Source organism: the organism of the source record quoted next, unplaced genomic scaffold, assembly GCF_019419815.1.
Source record: "Pyrus x bretschneideri cultivar Hongxiangsu unplaced genomic scaffold, Pyrus_bretschneideri_v1 Contig5, whole genome shotgun sequence".
NCBI lineage: Eukaryota > Viridiplantae > Streptophyta > Magnoliopsida > Rosales > Rosaceae > Pyrus > Pyrus x bretschneideri.
In genome coordinates, this window is record NW_025999787.1 from 6,627,256 (window position 1) to 6,641,097 (window position 13,842).

The 13,842-nt window shown below is 37.2% G+C and overlaps 1 long non-coding RNA gene across 2 annotated transcripts; it reads left to right on the forward strand.

Moving 5' to 3' along the window:
• Window positions 1-1,085: 1,085 nt before the first annotated feature.
• On the forward strand, window positions 1,086-3,134 carry LOC125470460. Of its 2 annotated transcripts, XR_007252725.1 has the most exons (4): window positions 1,086-1,364; window positions 1,879-2,567; window positions 2,700-2,743; window positions 2,873-3,134. It is a non-coding gene; the product is annotated as an uncharacterized LOC125470460 (long non-coding RNA). The 2 variants fall into 2 exon arrangements; XR_007252724.1 differs by having other exon boundaries at window positions 1,086-2,567.
• The last annotated feature ends 10,708 nt before the right edge of the window (window positions 3,135-13,842 follow it).

Sequence of the window (13,842 nt, forward strand, 5' to 3'; positions counted from 1 at the left end):
TCATGTCGAGCAGTCGAGCCAAAGAGGAAAATATGCAGACTGAGAAAGAAGCAAATAAAATGCAACGCATGTATGGTTGAATTTGGAAATCGCTCCAATTATGGCATATAATGTGGGACATATTCAATTACCAAATGGCAAAATACCCAACAAGTGCCCTAGGTTTCCATTTATGATAAAGTCGTACCATACGCGTAAATACCACCACTATCCAAATTCCAACTATTCCATTTGCATGTGAACAATCTGAGCTGTTTAAAGTCCAATGCAATACAATATTCCGATTGTGATAAGTATATATACACACACACGCACACATACTCCTCAAAGATTTTACTCCATTGCATTTGGTTGATTAAGCCTTGCCCTTTGGGTCAAATGCACCTAGAGCAAAGAAACCTAGGGGATTATTATTGTCAAACGACATTCTTGGGTCGATTTCCGACGACCTCCTTGCATCTATATATGTGGCTTCGTTTTTGAGTCAAACGACATTAATATTGTCTACTATCTAAAAGAATTTGGTTTACTATTTTAATTTCCGTTCATCTCTCCGACAATTTTTGACTTCGTCATTGAATTTAGGTAGGGTTAGTATTGAGTACCGACGGGAATCTTTGGTCATGCAAGATAAGCAGGTGTGGCGTCTTGTTAGTATTCTTCCTCATTTTGTGGAGCTATTGTAAACCTTCATCTGCTTAAAATTTGTACAATATCTATTTGGACTTTGTTATAAGAGTAATTAAGATTTGATGAGTTGCCACTAGAACAAAACAGTTCAGTCAATTCTATCATGGGCATATGTAGCTCGTGGTAAAAACTATTCAATTATCACGGTCAAGTTTAACTCGTGATAGATAACATTAATCCACCACAGTCAAATTTTGGCCTATTGTTAAAAATGAACAATCTACAACAGACATTTATATCTGTAATGAAATATCATAATTACCACGAGATATGCTCGTAGTGGTTACTTCAAACTATCACATCGTCTTTTGTGAATTCACCATGCCTTGGCCCGTGGTGGATGTTTTTATCTCCATAATTGAAAACATTTAGAAGAGGCGGGAGATTAAAAATTTGGAAGGCTGCCAAAATTTTGGCACGGCACCCAAAACTCTTACTCCCTATTTTCAAAGAGAGCACGTTAGCTCTCCCTCCTCATTTTCATTTCTCTCGTGCAACTTCTATGTTCCTCTTCAGAAATTTTCAAACGCCTCTACCTGTGCATACCCGAGCCCAATTCAACCTTTTCAGAGTCAGAATCAAAACCATCTCTAATTGCAAACCCGGTGAGTTCCTCGTGAACTCGTCCTCCTTTCCGTCGACTGCGCACCCAAATCCGCAACTTCTTCTATAAGGTAAAAATCCCAAAGCTTGTTCCAATATACTCATGTATGTGTTCTGTATATGAAAATCCATATGAGATTCTCTGAAATTCGATCACGTCGGTGGCTCTGGTGGCTCCTATTTAGATGATAAGTATGGGGGATGCAACCGAAGCCGATCCAATTTGGGTTTGGATCCATATGGGAAGCGGTATAATGTTGGTCCCGATGCAGGTATGGCGACGATGTTTATGCTTACGGAGGTGATAAGGTGAAGTATGGATTGTGATTTTGAGTGCCCAAAATGGAATGTAGACATTTTGCATTTGAAGTTTATTCTTTTGTTAGCATAGAAGGTTTAGTGTTTAGAAGGGATAGACAATCTCATTATGATAGGTTGGGTTTAGTTATAATTGTCCAATAACGGGCAAGTTCTCCCATATTTGTCTGCAAATCATCACTCTGTCTCAACTAGTGAGTCACGTAAGATGATTTTTAATGAATTACTCTGGCTTGCTTTATTCGATTCTACTTCTGAGAAAAGCAGGTACTGCAGTGCGCCTCTCTGATATCTGTGCTCACCACCATCAAGGTTTAATCATCAAGTGAAGCATCAAAGCTTGGTTTTCAACTTTCAGACTTACACACCCGGTGTTTGTTTTTTGTTCTCAAAGAAAACTGATTTGTAACCGTGCATTGGTCTTCAACTTTCATTGCTTTCTTCGATTCTCCATTTTCTATTTATCCATTATCCCCAGTTTTTCCCCTCGACACTGTTACAAGATGTGATGTAAATTCATTTTACTTTAGCATCAAGTTCGTTAAGGAACTTTTAATTTATGTATTGAGGTAAAAGTAATTTGTATGTTTATTTTTCTTCTCATGCAGTCAAATAGTTACACTGCCAACACCCTTTTGGATACATTGATTGCTGCAACTGTACAGGTTAGAAACTTGGGAATTTTACCTTTCCCCTTGTCCTAAAATAATAATGGTCCCCCTTATTTATTGACAACATGAGATTAATTAGGGCCTAGACAATGTTTTTCCGGTTTCTGCTCCTGTCATTTGATATGTTGTCATGTAGTAAGTATAAACATTGATACTTGTTTTGAGATGTATGTGAACGAGTTCAGTCTCGCACACATCCAGTTCTCAATTACTCATTGACGCGATTTCATGGTTTTGCAAACTCATGTGAGAACAGAAGGTGATGATCTACATGAATGCATAGAGGTATGGATGAATTCTGATATCATGAATTTTGATCGCATTTTCATTTCTCCATTTAAGTTCCTAAGAGTTTCGATTGCAATTTAATATAATCATTGTATATTAACGTAGCTGACAATGTGCTACATTTGACAGAGCCTAGAGTGGTTGTTAAAGTATGTATGAGAGCATCCTAGCAGGTAAAGGAACATGTAATTTTTCAAGAGCTCTATTCACTTTTCTTGATTGAGATCAAATGTATATTTCTACCTATACAAGTACAAGATTTTTTTTTTTTCTTCTTGATTCATATGCTTATGTCCATCTAGATAGAGAGAGGCAACAATTGCTGAGGCTCAAGCATTAGGGCAGTAGTTCATTCTCAAGGTCCTTTGTTTGGAGGTGTTCAAAGAAATGTGAAGTCTTCAAGTGAAAATGTCCTTATTTGTTGGAGGTCTCTGGATCTCATCGTTTTGTTGTAACTTTAGTTTAGTGTACAACTGTAATGTTCAAAATCTATGATTTTTTTATTTAATTGTTATATTATAGTAAATGCGTAATTTTGTTTATAAATATTATATAATACATTTATTAAACAATTTTTTTTTTCGAAGAATTATTAGAATTTTTTTTATAACGGGCATTATCCGTGGCCAATTTGTAATCCACAATGGTTATAGTGCACGTGGTGTTAGATCTTAATCTACAACGGGCACAATCTGTGGTTATATTACAATTGACAACGGGCATAACCCGTGGTAGAATATGTAACCTTCTATCACATCCAGATTACTAACGGGCACAGTGTCCGTGGTGAATTGCAATCTACCACGAACATCAACCATGATAGATGAGTTTTTTTCTACTAGTGTGCATGAGAAAACTAGAGCTGAGAATTTCTTGCATTTAGAAAATTCTGTGACTAATATTGTCAATTAAAATCTATTAAAAACTAATGTTACGTGACATATTCTAACTTAGCGGCTTGCAACTTGAGACGTGACGGAAATGTCTGGTTAAGGTTTTCTCACATAAAATACGTTACCTGTAACAGAATAATAAAAACGTTACGCCATGATGTAATTAAAGTGGGTCTTAGAATAATGATGTTTTGTAAGCATCCAACGCAATGTGCCAAGCACATGAAACAATTTCATGTAGCAACACGACACTTAAACTAAAGTAAAAAAATGAGTTTATTAATAAACTTAAAACTTAAATATAAAAAAAATCCAATTTGCACTAAATTATTAGAAGAAAATAATGGTTTTTGTACTGGAAATTGAAAACAATGCAACCGGCATGAACTTTGGTTATGATTGTAGGAATATGAAATTCAGTTTATGGTAAATTATTATACTTACTTTGTCGTCTTTTTGTTGAAAAGGAAGGTCGGTCCGGATGATATTTTTATGTGCTAGCTTAGTAGTGCTGGACCTGCAAAGAACTGAAATGTTTTACAAAAACATGTGTTACTGTTACCTATCCAAATGAGCAAATCATAACATAACTAATCCGACCGTTGGTGAAGCTTTCATTTCTCCTTTTCTTTTGCTATTCTTCTTGGATCTCTAGTCCTCCATAACTGACCTTCCTAGAAGCATTCCTTACATTTGCTTATGTCGGGAGCAAAGTGCGGCAGATTTAGGACTTTTTCTAGATGAAGTTGGATCCTGTACCAAAAGATAGGTAGAGCTTGGAGCTTTGGACCTTCTTAATTTTTTCATCGTGTCATGTGGTTACGGGCTTAGGTAATAACTCATGTGATAATTTTAATTTAGTGTGAATAAATAAGGTAATAGATTGGTAAAAGAGTGGGCTCAGACATCAACAGATGGAATATTGTTACGTTAATTTGGATAATAAATAGGTATATAGTACTACTCTATCTAACAACTTAGTGTACGGGTTACAAAGACAATATATTTTTCTTACTGTTTAGTACAAGAGTTAATTAAGTTTAGGCATTGGAATAGAACTTAATTGAGTTTTATTGCAAATGGTCCTTGAATTTGGATGGCTTGACCCGCATTTCTATGATCCATGAAATATAATTATGTTCCTGTTACGATTCCAACGAGTATAACAGCTGGTTTGCTGTTTCTTCAGTGAGAAAGGCGTGACCCTGCCATCGATGAAGCCATCTTTGATCGAATCCAAGTAGCATAATTTTTGCCATTTAGAGGTTTTAAAACCAATAAGAGGTCAGGGTGATCAAAATGATCAATGAAATAAGGACTTGACACATAAAGAGCACTGTCAATGATTCCTGGTACTTTTTTTCCAAAGTGAACGCACGATGAATGAAGGCAAGGGAAGATCCATGAAGTAGGGGTGGGTTTAAAAAACCGAGTCAAATACTGAACCAAACACATATATTTAATTATGTAATGTATTAATTATATAAATTATATACAAATACTCACAATGGTCTTACTGTTGTCTACCATTGTTTCTACAGGTCATTCCTTTCCTTTACTCCAAACTAAACAACATCACAAACGGATTCCCTAAGCTGACCTGAAGCGATAAGGACAATCAAAGCAATGATGGCAGTTGGAAGTCCAACTTAATCCAATTGGTTACCCTAACCTCAGTTGCATGAGTTGTAATCTTTTCTGCATGCTTATCAAAACTAACTTCTGTTTATTCATTTTCCTGGACCTGGATGGCTTGATCCTTAGTTTCATGAATTGTAACCTAATCTATACCAGTTTTTGTCTGTTCAACGAAATGATCCTTAGTATCATGAGTTGTAATATTTTCTTTGAGTTGATCAACACCAATATTTTGCATGTTCTTCTTTCTGAATTTGGATGACTTATCTTCATTTTCATGGTTCATGAAAGAATCATCTAGTTGCAACGATCCTAAATATTACATCCCACCTTTCAGAGAGAAGCATTCAGTTTTAGTTGATCTTCTACTCTTGTTAGCTACAAACGGATTACACCTCATGCAATTGAAAGAGTGTCCTTCATGCACAAACAACAATATAAATAAAGTCTCTATTCATTGTGCATTATGGAGTTAAAGTACATAAAATACGTAATGGCAGAATCATTGATATCCATTTACAAATATAAACAATAATCTGGCAGTGAATTCTTAAATACAGAAACATTATCAAGGCTAGAATAAAAAATTTAAACTACATATTAATAGAATTCTGTTTATCAATTAAAAAATTTAGAGAATTATTATTAACCCTTTTGTACATAATTAAAAAATATTAGAAAAGAAAGAAAAATATGAACATTAATGTAATTTTGCACAAACATGTTTTTGTTGTTTTTTTTTTCCTTCCCTCACACCATATAACCTTACTCCTCCATTTCTCTCCCACTTCCTACTTTTCCATTTTTTTTAATTTTAATTCCATTTTTTTTAAAATTGTCATATATTTAAGGGAAATTTACATAAATAGGTGATTTTCTTAATCTTTGGACTAAAATAGGAGAAACCGATAATGGCACTCTGCACAAAAACGAAATGCCGAAAATACCCACATATAAATTTTAAAAACTCACAACTCATTATGTCATTTTTTTTATTTCGAAGAGAGAACTGTGAGCTTTGGATTTTTTGTTTAGGCTCAGATCTGTGAGCATATCTTGCTCATATCGTGTACATATAGTGTCCATACCGTGTATAAGTACGTATTTTTAACTTGTTCACGCAAAAGAAGATTTCTTTCTTCCTCTTTCTCTTCACTCTCTCTTCTGCAACCTTCTCTCTCTATCCTTCTCTCCCTTCTCCCAGATTAAGAATTGAAGTAACAATCACAAAAAATGATAACTACTCGAAGGGGACATAGGAAACTTTTCAGTTCCATGTCACTTCTTTCATTAATTTTTTTTCTTCATTTATTTCTAAGAATAAAAAAATTTCAATTGCAATGAGGGAAGAACAAAACTTTGGTTCTTTATAAATTAAAAAATAAAAAATTGGAGAGAAATAGAGCGACATGGAAAAGAGACGAAGTTAAAGTGGAAGAAAGGAGATGTGGCACCTGTATCAGCTTCATCGACAGTGTCACACGAGCCTCTACCACCCCGACGCGTTCGACCCCATTCCTCGCGGCCAAATCTAGAGCTACCCATTTCATAGTTTTCTACCATTTGAAGGAAAGCTTATGCTTTTTTACCTTTTGCTTCATTTAAGGAGGTCTTCTGTTTTTTTAACTTTTGCAATGTGTCTTTATAGAGCTTTTATCTAAAAACCCAGATGGTGAAATGCCCTTCTCTGTCAAACGATTCAATCTCTCCTCCTCCTCTCGCTTAGCAGCTCACCATCGACTCACTCTTTTCAATCGACTCCTGCACAAGTTCCGCTACATCCAATAATGGGTCCCACTCTCCTCCTCAATGGATGTACCTCCTCAGCTCCTTCGTCTTCTCCAGTAGCTCAGCAATCCTCAATTGCCTTTTTGACAGCTCTGCAAGGTTTGCCTGTTTTGGGGCTCGCTTCAATTCTCATCAATTTGGTACTCTTTGTAGGGTTCCTTCATAATAACCCCATTTATATGGGAGAGCAATTTAGTCTTTTTTTTTTTTTTGGAAACCGGGAATATCATTACTAGGGCAAAGATGCTAAGATTCATATAAAGCCTACACAGAGGCAAGTAATAAGCAGCCAAAAACATAACTAGCAATGCAGGAGGGTACAAGTAAGAAAGACGTTGCAAAGAATGCAAATACGTCGCCTCCTGCAAAGCCAACAAAAAAACTAAGGTGGACATGGTAAACCATCTTTGTTCAGAATATGCACCAACGGAGATGGGGGTCTATCGACGCATGAAACATCGCTCATCTCCGAAAATCTCGCCGACACAAACTAATCCGCCGCCATATTGGCTGATTTTGGAACCTAAGACCAGCGACAGTTCTGGAAAGATTCCCCAAGATGTTTGACTTTCGCCAAAGTAGGAAAGGTTTCCCAGCTGCCAGTTTCCAACGAATCCCTCAAGCACAAAACAGATTCGAGCGAATCAGATTCCACCATGACCAACTGATAGCCTAAAGAGAGACTCAGCTGACACCCGTGGATGATGGCCAACGCTTCAGCCTGGGCAGCGTAACCTGCTTTGATGGTGAACCTAGTAGTAGCTAGAAACCCCTCAACAGCATCTCGCATCACCGTCCCTGCAAACCCCTCACCATTGGAAGCACACCAACTAGCATCAACATTTATTTTTATGAATAGAGAAGTATGAGGGATCCAGACTATCACCGGAGCATCACCCTCAGAGACGGTTGTTAAGGAATCAAATGACAGCGAGTAGCATCAAAGAAAGCCCCGGTCGACAAAGAGATGGCAAACAGGACTTGAGGAGGGTTGATTTCCATATGGTTAAAGATGCAATTACAACGTGCTTTCCAAATGTGCCAACACGTAAAAACGACATAGGAAAGCATCCATCCCTTATTATGATAAGACCTAGAATCAGAAACCAAGAGGGAGAGAAGCCACTGAACCCAAGTCAGGTTCCCATCTCTGACAACTCTATAGTTCAAAAGACCAAACCAAATTGTGGCTACCCACGAACACTGAAGAAAAATATGTTCCATGGATTCCTCAGAGATGTTGCAAATAGGGCAAATTGGGGAAGGGGAAAACTTCCTCTTGAAAAGGTTAACCATAGATGGAAGAGCCCTATGGACAGATTTCCACATAAAATTTCGAATTTTTGGGGGGGACATTCAGTTTCCATATACACTTCCAAACTCGATCTGGGACCAATTGGAAGAGGAAGACGAAGGCCCGTTGGAGTGCAGAACCTTGAATAAGCCCAGTGATATCCCGATTTCACCGAATACCTTCCACGTTTTTCAAAAGGCCACACAAGCCGATCCATTTTTGAAGTGTCCCCAACAAAAGTCTCAGATATAGCAATTTGATCATCCATCGATAAAAAGGGCCTAAGGAAATCAATATCCCAAGTTCTAGAGCTTTGACAAATTAACGAATCCACCCTAGTATTCCTTGAGACCGCCACCTCGCCCAGTGGTAAAGGGTGACCCACGGTTAAAGAGGGGATCCACCTATCAAGCCAAATCCGTACATACTTACCACCCATAATTTTCCAATGAGATCCCTTCAACAACAAGTCACAACCCACCAACAAAACTGTTCTAGGCCCAAGAAGCACAACTCCCATGCTGAGCATCTAGGAAAGAGCAATGAGGAAAATACCTTGCCTTCAACACCTTTGCCCATAAAGAATTTAGGAATTGAATAAGTCTCTAGCACTGTTTTACAAGGAAAGCATCATTGAACTCCTGGAAATTCCTGAATCCCATACCCTACCCCCACCCCCCCCCCCCCCCAAAGTTCTTAGGCAAACCGAGTGTATCCATTACAACCCAATGTATCCTGATTTCCCCACTTTTTTGTCCCCACCAAAACCCAACTATTAGGGCATCTAATTCATTGCAAACCACTGTAGGGAATTTGAAGATATTCATCGGATAAGCAGGAATGGCTTGGGCAACGGACTTGATCAAAACCTCCTTACCCGCCTGTGATAAGGTGTTTTGTTTCCACCCTTGAATTTTGCCCATAACTCTTCCCTTTACATAAGCTAGCCCCCACTTCTAAGACCGGCCCCAAATGGTAGAACACCCAAGTAGGTACCAAGATCATCCACAATAGTCATACCTGAGGGTACTCCTCAAGCTCCATGATGACATCTGCAGGAGTATTAGCACCAAAAAACACACTTGATTTATGCAGATTTACTTCTGCCCAGAAGCATCGTAATAGGCCCTCAACAACTCAACCAAATTCTTACGGTTTGTCTTATCTGCCTTCAAAAAAATTAAAGTATTGTCGGCAAAGAAGATATGTGTGATGACTGGCCCGTAGGGGTTCATCCTCACCCCCTCCAGCATCATCTGCTCCACTGCCAAATGAATCATCATGGAAAGCACTTCACTAACAAGGAGGAAAAGATAGGGAGAAAGTGGATCACCTTGCCGAAGACCTCTGAAGGGATCAAACTTATCTTCGGGTTGCCCGTTGATGATAACAGCAAAGTTGATTGAACTGACGCAACCCATAATAAGCCTCCGCCACATAGATTAAACCCCATTTTTTTCCATAACTGCCTCCAGGAAATCCCACTCCACCTGTTCATAAACTTTATGCATATCTAGCTTTTTAGGAAAATCCTATTTTTGTAATATTGTTGTGCATGTCGGTGTGCATATCCCATAAATCCTATTTGGTTCCAAAATTAAGGAAATTACACATTTTTGTCAATCTCCCTATATTTAAACACAAAACAGTGTGTGACTTTTATCTAGTGAAAAATAACAAAAACATAAGCATATAAGACGACGTTAGTAGACAAATAAATAAATAATGGGTAAATTCAATATAAACCCAATTTTGTAAGCAATTGTTAGGAATGGTCCATTTTTTAAAATAGGTCCAATGACTATTATCTTTTTGTTAAGTTTGTGACAAAACTGAAAATTTTAAAGAAATGTAATATTCTAAAGGGAGACATTGGATTCGGTCACTAATCACTAACACTTTTTGACTAAAACTTTAATGGTATTTAAATTTGATCAAAGTCCCTTGATTTGTACGCCTCAGTATTACTGTTAATATGTCACATCCCGGCCCGAGGCGGATCACTTCCCGAGCCGACTCCACCACCGTAGCACGATATTGTCCGTTTTGGGCTTACCATTCCCTCACGGTTTTGTTTTTGGGAACTCACGAGCAACTTCCCAGTGGGTCACCCATCCTAGGAATGCTCTAGCCCCCTTCTCGCTTAACTTTGGAGTTCTTACGGAACCCGAAGCCAGTGAGCTCCCAAAAGGCCTCGTGCTAAGTAAAGATGGGAATAAACATATAAGGATCACTCCCCTGGGCGATGTGGGATGTCACAATCCACCCCCCTTAGGGACCCGACGTCCTCGTCGGCACACCACGACCAGGGTTAGGCTATGATACCAAAGTGTCACATCCCGGCCCGGGGCGGATCACTTCCCGAGCCGACTCCACCACCGTAGCACGATATTGTCCGCTTTGGGCTTACCATTCCCTCACGGTTTTGTTTTTGGGAACTCACGAGCAACTTCCCAGTGGGTCACCCATCCTGGGAATGCTCTAGCCCCCTTCTCGCTTAACTTCGGAGTTCCTACGGAACCCGAAACCAGTGAACTCCCAAAAGGCCTCGTGCTAGGTAGAGATGGGAATAAACATATAAGGATCACTCCCCTGGGCGATGTGGGATGTCACAATAAATTGTCACATCCCAGTCCGGGGCGGATCACTTCTCGAGCCCGCTCTATCATCGTAGCAAGATATTGTCCGCTTTGGGCCCCGACCACGCCCTCACGGTTTTGTTTCTGGGAACTCACACGAGAACTTCCCGATGGCTGGGAATGCTCTAGCCCCCTTCTCTCTTAACTTCGGAGTTCCTACAGAACCCGAAGCCAGTGAGCTCCCAAAATGCCTCGTGCTAGGTAGAGATGGGAATAAACATATAAAGATCACTCCCATGGGCGATGTGGGATGTCACAATCCACCCCCCTTAGGGGCCCGACGTCCTCGTCGGCACACATGCGGCCAGGGTTAGGCTCTGATACCAAATTGTCACATCCCGATCCGGGGCGGATCACTTCCCGGGCCCACTCCACCATCGTAGCACTATATTGTCCGCTTTAGGCCCCGACCACGCCCTCACGGTTTTGTTTCTGGGAACTCACACGAGAACTTCCCGATGGGCCACCCATCTTGGGAATGCTCTAGCCCCCTTCTCGCTTAACTTCGGAGTTCCTACAGAACCCGAAGCCAGTGAGCTCCCAAAAGGCCTCGTGCTAGGTAGAGATGGGAATAAACATATAAATATCTGTATATTTTTATATATTTGAAATTAATTGTTAGACATTTTATGAGATTTATAATCCTCCATATGTATATATATATGACATATAAATCTCAAATTTAAAATATCTCATTATATTACTATTAGAAACGGTTACAGTAAAAAATTCAAACATTTTGATTGAATAAATGGATAGAAACAATGCAATAAAATGAAATAATAAATGGAAAAAGAATGTAACCATAGTGTTAAAAAAAATTGGTACATTTTTTTACAAATAAAATTTTACAAAAAATTAGTAATACTTTACATATAACAAAATTGTAGATTTACAATGAAGAATGGGCATACTATAAATAAATTATGGGTACAAATAAAAGATTAAAAAAATATGAGTACAAATGAAATTTTTAAAAATATGGGTCCAAAAAGAAATTAATATTACAAATTAACACTAAAAAGAAAAATAGTACAAATTTTTAAATAAAGGGTTGTTGCAACCCTTTATTTAAAATTTGGTACAAACTAAAAATAGAAATATATGATATAAAGTTCAGCCATAGGTATAAATATACTAAATGTAATGCTTTTAACACTAAACGAATTTAGAAATAAAATTGAATTATACTGATATTTAAATATTATAATTAAAATAATGGCGTTCATTAAAATCTAAGGACCTTGATAAAAAATTACAAATAAATAAAGTTTTAATCAATGGAATAGAAAAATAGAAGAATGGAAAATTGGAAACCTAATTTCTCGTAGTTCAACTATGTTACATTCAGTCTTTTTACTTATTTAATATACCTATGTTATAGATTTTTATCGATAATCTACCTATCATAGATATACCGTTTTTAGCTACATATATATAGATATTTTTTTCTTGTAATCTACATCTTTCGAATTAGTTTGATTCAATTCTTCTTAAATATGTTTCGCTTAAATAATTATGTTATAATTAGACTCAATTTAAAAAGATGCTTGAATTTTTTAACTGGATCTAACTGAACCTAAATAAAACAATAGAATATACCATAGAACTTGGATTCCACTTGTAAAGCCAATAAAAAGATGCTTGAATTATGTTATAATTAGACTCAATTTAAAAAGATGCTTGAATTTTTTAGCTGCATCTAACTGAACCGAAATAAAACAATAGAATATACCATAGAACTTGGATTCCACTTGTAAAGCCATCTTCACCTCCTATAGGAAGGAGTAGTAAGAATATGTCCCCTACAAAAAAAGGGAAAAAAAAACATATTACTCACGATTTTTTGTAGTAGAATAATCTCAAGAAAAATATTGTAATTTACAAGACAATGTTCGAGAGCATTACTTGGCTTGAAAAATGTTTTCTAGATGGCAAAATTTCCGACATCTCTTCTAATAGTTTTCTCCAATATCTCAAAATTATTATAGACTTGTTCTTTATTTCTGATTCAATCATCATTCGACAAATATGTTTCTACCCATTTATTTTCTACAAGCACACAAAATTCACTATCAAGCAAATATGATACAAAAAAAAAAAAAACACTCGTTGCATCATTTAATGTCAAATTTACTTTTAGGAATAATGGCTTCATGATAACCATGCTTTAGAAGTTGGCTACATCCATTTTAATGGCCACATCCATTTTAATGGTTAATAGAAGGGAGAAAGCTTATATGTTCAATAATGGTTAATTAATTAGTAAACCATTGTTGCGATTTTGTACGTTCCATTCATTTCGAACATAGAATGACTATCAAAACTTACGAAACCATTGCCTGCAATATTTGACCAAAAAAAAAGGTCTACATTTTGGGCAAGTTTTGAATTGACCCATGAAAGTATCAAAATTTTCACTTAAAATGGTTCTTCGTGCATTTTTTTACCTGCAAAATCATCAATTAAACTGTAGTTGTAAGGGCCACTAAAGTAGAAAAATCAGAAAAGTGAAAGTGTGTTTTTTTGTTCTTTTCCGGAAAAAAAGGGAAAAGTTGAAATGATGTAATTGTAGGTCTCACATTCAAACATAAAGTCAGTATATGTTAGATAACCAAAGTTTACGCAAGTGACCTTTACCACAGTAATAGAAAAGTGTTGAACTTTTGTATGACAATATGGATTCAAACTCCGTCGGTGATTAATCTAACAAAATCTATCATTTGACAAAAAAAAAAAAAAAAAGGATAACCAAAGTTTACGGGAGTCCTTAAATTTTGAAGCCATGTGCGGTTGAACGCTTCGCTCCACCCCAAACCGCCTCTAGCCAGAATATGCGTCCGCCATGAACGTAAGTGTATGGTCAACTTCTAAAGCACGGTTCTCATGAAACAACTATCCTCAAATGAAAATTTGATTGATATATCATGCAACGTATGCGTTTTTTTGGAATCGTATTTGCATGATAATGAACTTCATGGGTTTGTAAAATATAAATTGCTAGAAACATATTTTGTTAG